The sequence below is a fragment of the Gavialis gangeticus genome, unplaced genomic scaffold (genome assembly GCF_001723915.1).
Source record: "Gavialis gangeticus isolate Ggan-Ray unplaced genomic scaffold, GavGan_comp1, whole genome shotgun sequence".
In the NCBI taxonomy this organism is placed as follows: domain Eukaryota; kingdom Metazoa; phylum Chordata; order Crocodylia; family Gavialidae; genus Gavialis; species Gavialis gangeticus.
The window spans coordinates 14,699,191-14,705,950 of record NW_017729025.1 but is presented as its reverse complement, the minus strand read 5'-3'; the positions used below and the strand labels follow the sequence as shown (position 1 = coordinate 14,705,950).

The following is a 6,760-nucleotide window of genomic DNA, read 5'->3' as shown; positions in this document are numbered from 1 at the left end:
AGACACGCATCATCCCCGCCAGCGACTGGATGGAGACCCCCATCCTCAGCCGTGCAGGCTACATTATCAGACCTGAACCGCCAAGGAGGCGGCTGGACGTAGAGCGCCTCTGGGCCGGGCTCCTCCTGCCTTTCGCCCGGCCCGGCCCCGAGGCGCCCCCAGCTCTGCGCGGGAACTTACCTCGTGCTTCATTGCACAGCGCATGCGGGCAGGGCGCGCGCCACGCCGCAGCTCCCCCGGCCACGCGCCGGGGACAAGGGGCGGAGCCAGAGACGGAGTTGCGCGTGCGGTCCCCAGCTTGTCTCGTCAGGCGCGGCTGGGGCAGTGGCGGCAGGACCCGGCTCACTGATGAGCGGACTGGGACCCTCCTCTTCAGCATTTTCTCCCAATGCTACGCCACAACAGAAGAGGTGAAAAAGAGAACAGGTAGAAACACCTGAGATAAAATCCCTTGACCTTCCTGTGATTCACAGTGGGGCTGCTTATGTAGGGATCAGAAGCTTTTTCTCCTCCCCCATCACTCCTCTCTACCGTTTCCTTTGACCGTGTCTAATGCAAAAGCAGCGAAATCAGCAGCTCAGAAACCTGATCCCACTGAAGCACATTCCATAGCGAGTGACCCATTGGAACTGGTTTTCTTTGCAGTAAGCTCTTTCAGCTCAACCTGATCCATCCAAGTAAAATCTAAACTCTTTCAAGTAAACCAGTTTTTAGAGCAGTGTAGTATACAGGTCAGAAAGACTGCTTTGCAACTTTGATGGGACTAGGGAGTCATTCTGCAAAGAATGATAACAGGTTCTGATCCTGCCTGGACATGATGCCTGTGAGTAACTTAACCACCTGAGCAGTCCCATGGAAGTAGATCAATGGGAGGTTCACATGCCTATAATAATGAAGCAAATACATGAGCGGTGACAGAATGGGGGGTTTATAACTGTCCACCACAAACTAATTCTTGCAGGGGGTCTATCACTTCTATAAATAATTGTATCTGGGAAAAATCAAGAAGTTTTGGCTATTGAGAAAAATATTTCTTTTACGCGTTGCAATTGGTCCTCCTTCAAACATAGTATACAGTATGATCTTAAAAGCCTTATTTTGCAAAATTCTACTCTAATAAAAAGGATTAGTCATTTCTGCAATATCATGTTACAAAAATTGAATTATGGATGAGACCTAGAAATGAAAAGTGCATCTGCAGTTTGTTAAAAGTACCATTCAAGCTTTTTCCTAATATTGCTAACACAGCTAATGTATTTTTTCAATTTTATTGTCTAAATTCTGGATTCCTAGAACTCAGGACACTGATGCTTGTTTAATTAAAGATAATTTGTTTGGGTATATAGATAAATATTTACTGCAATGGCACAAGGTATTTTGATGATCTCATCTTAGGAACAAAAAGCAGTACTAACTTGTTTTAGGTAGATGCATATATCAGAATCCCCGATATATTTTTTACATCAGCACCACAAGATGCCTTATCATTGTATAGATCTTCCTATGCTTTTTTTTTTACTAATGCCAAGAATTTCCGTATACTGTATAATTTTTTGACAAATGCTAAGATAGGCAGGTTTTTCCCCCTGCAGATAACAAGGCTTGCTTCTGACAGTCTTTTTCTATATAACCCAAATGATCACTCTTGATTCATTACCAGAGCCAAGATCAGAATCAGGCCTAGCTATCTCCATGGTACTCATTTTGTGTGTGCAAGTCATCTAGCAGAAATTGATATAGCTTTACAAGTGTGATATATTAATTATTATTCAGTTCCTGCTGTTTGGGAGAATGTGTGCTTGCAACTATTTTAAAAGCTCAATAAAAACAAGTTGAAATAAACCCACGCTCCCTTCTCCTAATCATGAAGTGTGGTTGGATATTCTGGATTTTTCTCTGGTGTGATTTAGGATCTTGTATAGCATTTACATATATTAAAAATGTGATCTATTTATAATAGACTCCTATAGTTTAAATCATGTTTCCCACAGCAGAGTCAAGCTAAATACATATTGTATATAATTTATTTCTTCTTATAGATCCTCTAGTTCCCTAGATTGAGAAGTTCATGTATGCAAAATCCATTTTTTTTGTTCATGTATGCAAAATTCCAAGCTAAAGGAAAGATTTTGGGTCCCACTCATCTTTCTGAAAAATGATGAACTGTCGTGCTGGTGAGAAACGGTCTAATAGAGTCTTCTCTGTATTTCGTCTCTACATTTGGAAGTATATTGTGACAGTCATGCTGGCTCTTTTGCAAAACAATAAAGCTCAAATGTTTTTTTCCACCTGGCTTCTTGATGTGCCTCATTTGCATATGTTTTATAGTGGAGCCCTTGGATGTTGGTATATCAGGCATGAATTTCAAAGCACTCCATCAATTACTAGGGTTTATTTTTATAACATCCTATGTTGTGGCCTTGTGGTAAGTGCTTGAGGCAGCTGGGTGTGGCACAGAGATTGCAAAAGGCACACTAAGCGATAAGATATTTTTTCCTTTCTTGGACCATAGACATTGCCCTATCAGAGCAGACCAGTAGCCTGTTTAATCTGGCACCCTTTCTCTGAGCAAGCAGTGCTAGATGTTTCAGAAGGCAATGTTAAGCACCCAAAATGCACCTGAATTTTTCTTATTGTAACATGGTGGGAAATTCCTCTTGATTCCATCACTGTATATATATGTCATTGTCCTGGTGGCCACAGGTGCCTGCTGAAGGCAGGAGTGGCAAGGGGCCTGATCCTTTTTTCTGTTTTTTTGTGGTGGAGCCTGCCCACCTCTCCTGCAGCTGGGGGGAGGGGGGGAGAGGGGCATTAATCTGTGCCATTAATCTGTCATCTTGCCCCTTGGCTACAGGAGAGGTAAAAAATAAAGGATCAGGGACCCTTAGCCAACAGTTTGCCCGGGGCCACCCAGGAAAGGGCTGACTTGCCCCTGGAGCAGTGTGGAGAGGTGGCAGGAGGGTGGCTGGGTGTGCGGGTGCTGGGGAAGGAATGGGGACAATGCATGGGGTGTGGGGTCACCCATGCAGGCTGCTAGTTGGCCTGGTGCTGCCCCAGCTCAGAGACACCCGATTCAACTCTTCGCTCATCCCGCCTGGGCTTCCAACACCCCTTGCACTGTCCCCACTGCCCTCTCTGGCTGTCAGCACACCCAGCTGCCCTCCTGCCGCCTCTCCGCACTGCCTCAGGGGCAAGCCAGCCTATTACTGGGAGGCCCCAGGCATCCTGCTAGCTAGCTGGAGGAACCTGCTGAAGGTGAAGTGGTGAGAAGCCTAATTCTTTTTCTTGGCGGAGCCTCCCTGCCTCTCCTGTGGCTGGAAGACAAGCTGACAAATTAATGGCTGCAGTGTTTCAAGTTGCAACGTTGCAGACTAAACTACATCGGGAGTTTGCAATGATGCAAACTCATTTAAAAACCCCAAAACTTGCATATGTGTAATGTGTGATGCCATAAGCCACACAAAGGGAAATTGTCATCATGTGTCCATGGTAACATTGTCACATGTACAAGTGCCCCTATTACTCTTTTACTTACTGAGTAGTCCCACTCGGGCCAGTGAACTTATTCATGGTGAGTCAAGTAAATAGATATAGCCCTAAATTTGTGGCTACCAGCACTGCTGTGGAAATAACATGCTTATACACTAGGCAGGGGAGGATGCTGATTACATCACCTTTCAGCTGCCTTTGGGTGGCTCCTGCAGCACTTCTGATGATAATCTTGAAAGCAAGAACAGAGTAAGAGGGAGACAAGGACAGCAGGATGGCTGAGACATGCTAAAAACAGCAGCTCTGCAATGAAGCAGCAAAATGCCATCTCACCAATTGATTGTGAGCCACAAATTCAATAGGCTGAACTGCTTTATGGCAGCATGCATGCACACATTACAGCCCTGACTCACACTCTTTGCTCTCTCTGTTTCCTTGCATTTCAGAGAGAGTCTTGCAGAATGTTAACCTTGCCCCATTGCCTTTGTTTGCTGGAGATATTTTGGAAATCTATCAGAAGCCTGCAGTTGACTGACAAATGTGGTTGGTAAATGGGCTAATAATAAGCATTTAGTGAGATTCTATGCAAATCTCTCATTAATACCTAAAGCTGATTTCTCAAAGACTTCTCGTTTCCCAGCCCCACCCCCTCCCCCCCAAAAAAAGGCGGGGGGGGCTTTTGTGGGATAGGGCTGTGAAAAATAGACTAGACAACAATTAACCAAAGGCTAAAGGGCTGGATTAGAGGGAGCATGCAGAGTTCTGGGGTAAAGCCCTAACTTGTCTGTGCTAGAAGTACCTTTTCTTGACAGTGGGTAACAAGAACAGGTGAAACTGAACATGGAGGGTTCCAAAATCATGCTCAGCAGGATTTGGCTTCATCTATGCTTGCAACCAACCATGTCTATGGATGGTTCAGCTGCCAGTATCCCGATTCTGATTGTCAATGACACACTGGGCAAAGCCAACGTGAGCATCTTAGATGATGCTTCATAAGCAGAGCTTCCCTTAACAGGAAGGTTCAGCAGTTCCTCCCAGGGCACTGTTCCTAGGCCTTGTAATGATTGACCCCTGCTTGCAAGCCCATGGTGAGCACATGTTCACTGTGCTCAGCTGTGCTATCCGTTTTCTCTTTTCCTTTCTGACCTTTGTTGCTTTACTTTTTTTCTCCTCTCCTGAAGGCCTTGGGTGGCTGTGCTAGAGAGAGGCCACCCACTGATGGGGCCAAAACATAGGTTCTCACTGAGCAGTGTGTTGCGAGAGCCGAGATGCAGACTGGGAAGACAAGCTACTTGCTTAGACATGTCAGCTGTTCTCATGGCCTGCTATGCAATTCTGGCTGCTTTCACTGCTGCCCAGGTTTCCAGGTGAGGGAAGTGAAGAGAAGGGTTTTGAGCATTTCTCCCAGCTGTTGCTTGGTAGAAGTTATCAGCAAGCACTGAGGCACTGGAGCTGGCTGCAAACTGAGGCAGAGAGTATTACTGTATGAGTTCATTTATGAAAGCAAATCCACACATTCTGAAGAGGCAGACATACAACTGTACATAAAGTTTAAGTGCTGCAGATACTAAAGGCTTCAGGCTTTCCTCTGAGAAATGTTTGCTAAGAAAAGTTTGTTATTGCCTGCTGGCATGTAATCAAGTTCCTTTTTCAGGCTCTGTATGTGGTTACTCTAAAGGCAGGTCACATTACAATTGCTAGTCATCCTATAACATGACAGCTAACTTACCTACACAAGAAACATTTTTTCCTATGTTAAGACGCAAATATTTGTTCTTTGTCTACATTGCCAGCTACAACTACACTAGTCAACGCCATAGAACTGCATTAGCGATTGTGGCATAGATGAAACCCACAAGAAAGAGGAGCAGTTTATCTGCAGTTTAACACAAACTACTGAGTTTTGTCTGCTGTCCTGGAGAAGCCGTTAGGCCGTGTCTATAGGGAGATAATACCACCACCATTTCCTCAGTGGTGCGGCTCTGCTTGCTGACAGGAGAAGGTGCCACGTAGTGTAGACAGGCTGTGCGTACTCTTACCTACTCATCATAGGGTTAAACAACACAGTGGTAAAACCACTGGAGCCCTGTCTGCAGTACAAACTTCATTGGGGAGCTGCTATACTGCAGAACCCCATGTCTCTGTTTTCCTAGGGCTGATGAGACTTTACTCAGGCCATTCAGCTTCTGGCTACCTGGTTATGTCTGATCTCATGGAAGCTGCGTTGCCATGAAACATTTGCGCCTGCTCCGCTTTCGTCTCCTTCCTGGAACGGTTGCTGGACTTGGAAAACTATACTGGGGCCTAGGGGAAGCCTCCAGTTCACACAGGATCACAGCTTTGAATTGAGTGCTTGACGTTCTGGAAGAAAACTAGGGGAAGATTTTGAACATAATATTTTCATCCTCCCCAAAAAATCTGTCATCTGGCGACAGGTGGGATAGTATCACGACACAATTATCCACAAGGACTGATTTGGCTTTTAATGCTCACGGACTGCTGAAGGCTTCTCAAAGGCAGGCTGACGTTTTACCCCACTTCTCCGGCAGGTTTTGCAGCACACGCTGGGCTCGGTGCTTGTGCTCAGTCCCTGAGCCGGGGAAGCTCCATCCTGCCGTGTTCATAAGGACATAAGAGTTGCCACGGACTGGGTCACACGGCAGGTCCATCTGGCTCAGCGTCCAGAGAGGGGAGACTAAAAGGGAGTGTATGAGCTGGGTCTGACCCAGGCCTTTTCGCCCCCACTATCCCTCTCTCCCCGCCGCCTCCAGCATCTCAGGTCCAGGCCCCTCGCTCCCAGCCTCCATCCCCATGGATGCCCCTCTCCTCCAAGAACAATCCTAACCCCGCGTGACCCCACGCGGCCACGGACCCACCCCGCGGGCCGGCCGCCGCTGCTCGCTTCTTCCAGCTCTTCCTCTCGCCACTTCCCCCCGGCCACACCCTCGTTGTGCCCTTGCCCCAACCCGGCCTCGTCTCCCGCAGCTCGGGGTCTCGCCTACAGCCCTGATGGGGAAGCTCCCGGTCCTGGGAGGGGGGGGATCCGGGGCCCAAAGGGCATCGGGGTTGTGGGGGAGGAAAAAAGCAACAGCAGGGAGGAGCCCTCTGCCAGGCGCTGAGGTGGGAGCTCTGTAACTCTGTCGGGGGCAGCCCTGCCAGAGGGGAGAGGGGTCGCTGAGGGGAGCCTGCCAGAGGGGACAGGGGCTGAGGGGGGGGAGAGGGGTCGCTGAGGGGAGCCTGCCAGAGAGGACAGCGGCCGACAGGGGGGGGG

General features: G+C 47.8%; 1 long non-coding RNA gene across 1 annotated transcript; it reads right to left on the bottom strand.

Moving 5' to 3' along the window:
• Positions 1-3,848: 3,848 nt before the first annotated feature.
• On the bottom strand, positions 3,849-5,718 carry LOC109298371. Its single transcript, XR_002097600.1, has 3 exons — positions 5,684-5,718; positions 4,782-4,952; positions 3,849-4,020 (listed from the first exon to the last, which is right to left on the bottom strand). It is a non-coding gene; the product is annotated as an uncharacterized LOC109298371 (long non-coding RNA).
• Between the last annotated feature and the right edge of the window lie 1,042 nt (positions 5,719-6,760).